The sequence below is a fragment of the Mastomys coucha genome, unplaced genomic scaffold (genome assembly GCF_008632895.1).
Source record: "Mastomys coucha isolate ucsf_1 unplaced genomic scaffold, UCSF_Mcou_1 pScaffold18, whole genome shotgun sequence".
Lineage (NCBI taxonomy): Eukaryota > Metazoa > Chordata > Mammalia > Rodentia > Muridae > Mastomys > Mastomys coucha.
In genome coordinates this window covers 39,389,222-39,391,245 of record NW_022196900.1, presented here as the reverse complement: position 1 = coordinate 39,391,245, position 2,024 = coordinate 39,389,222, and the positions used below count along the sequence as shown (strand labels likewise).

At 34.3% G+C, this 2,024-nt stretch overlaps 1 pseudogene; it reads left to right on the top strand.

Moving 5' to 3' along the window:
- Nucleotides 1-1,399: 1,399 nt before the first annotated feature.
- On the top strand, nucleotides 1,400-1,517 carry LOC116097337 (annotated as a pseudogene).
- The last annotated feature ends 507 nt before the right edge of the window (nucleotides 1,518-2,024 follow it).

Below are 2,024 nucleotides of genomic sequence, written 5' to 3'. Positions count from 1 at the left end.
CTTGTAGCCACAATGTGCTTTGTAGTTGTATTCTATGTGGTCCTGGATTAGAGCATTTTCAGTTTTTAGATATTACAAATAAAGCTGCTATGAACATAGTTGTACAAATTCTGTAGTCAATTAGAGCAGGAGGAATGATTGAACTGAAAGTTGTGTCAACATGTAGTCAGGGGTGAGGTGCTGCCTCAGGGTGTCTCTAAATGTTGTTTTTGTTCAGGGATCCTGACTTGACAGATGAGTAAAATTTCTGAAAGCTAGATAAGCTGGCCTTTTGTATTTCATACTTATTTTATATTTGCATGAAAATTATATCTATTTAGAACAATTTCCTATTTGGTGCAGATAATTTAATGGTTATTTCAATATTTTGTATGTTACATTTCTGTAAATGAATATTTTCTTCCATTTATAGGTCACCTTTTACTTTTGTTTCCTTGGTTCTACAAAATTTTCAAAGTTTGAAGTAGTCTCTGCTTTCCTATACTGCTCTTTTTTCTGGAATTTTGTGATTACATCAAAAGTTTTCTTCTACCAATTTCTTACATTAGTTACATATTTCCTAGTATTTTTCATAGCTTCAGGTATTACATTTGGTCATTTACACCAGTGCATGTTAATTTTACTTATTTATCTGTGTATTTATTTATTTATTTTACAAAGAACAAGGTGGAAGTCATTTTAGTCTCTTGCAGTTAAGTCTCTAGTTTTCTAACCACATTTTATTGAGAAAGCCACATTTCCTCTAATATCTTTTTGACAGTTTTTATATTTTCTCTCATTAGTCAAAGCTTCTATAAAAAGTTGAGCCATTTTATACCATCTTTGTGGATGTAAAATTCTCAATGCCCCAAAGGTCTAACTTTTATAAACAACCTGACCAAATATCAAACAGAACATCTTGAGCAAAATATTTCTCACTTTCAAATTTTTTATTCTTTATTAAATTTTGGAGCTCAGACAAATGTTTATCAAATTTTATCAAGAAGGTTGGTATACCACTTTGGATGGACATTGCATTACTATATATAACATCTTATCATATATATTGTAACATGTTTGATTTCTAAAATGTGTAGATACTTGTTTGTGCTCCTGAACTTTTGCTAACTTAGTAAAATAAGTTGGGTTTCTCACAATTTCTTTCCTTAATCTAGCATTTTTGGTAGACTGTACAAGATCAAGGATCACTGAATTACTATTGTTTAACAAATGTTCTTACTTTTCTTGTGTATTATAATTGAGATTAATTGAATATTAGCTTGTTTTCTTGTGTTTTTGTTTCTTTGTTTATTTGTTGTGGGTTTTCTCTTTGTCTATTTCTATGTTGTTTCCTTTAAAAAATATGGTTACCAATTTAATTTCTAAGGATATCTTATTTCTTTAAAGAATAATTTAACTTCCTGCCCCTAAAATCATTGCAGGTTTGACTGGTATATCACCTGTGTATCAGCATGGAGAGAGGCTATCTCTAGGCTCAGTGTCATGGCCTTTGAACATCTGATTAGTAACCTAATATTCCCTGAAAAAAGTGAGCTTGTGATGACCAGTAGTCTAAGAAGACATGAAGGCCCCAGTGTCTCTCATGACAGGGAGCATGCTGGAGAGGAAAAGACTCAGGGAACCAAGCAGGAGTGAATGTGAAACAGACCACCCTCATATAGGACCATTTTTATGTTCTGGATGAGAAGTGATCCTGACGTGACCACCAGAACACATGGTGCAGACCAGGGCATGGTAGATAGGCCATGCCCAACATAAACCTTGCCCATCTACAGAATGCACTAGTAGGGCATAACACTCCTGAGACTACACCTGAGATGACCTCAGATACTTAAGAGACCCTGTAGCTACTAAGAGGAACAAGTAAGTGGTGGAGGAATGGGAAAGGAAGGAAAAGATATGGTTGTGTGTAGACAGAAATCTCTTCTGTACTGTGTGGAAGCATCATCTGTAAATAACATGCTGACGGCCTATTACATGAGGCAGGAAATAGAAGGTGGGGCATCTAGCAGAGAAAGATAAGA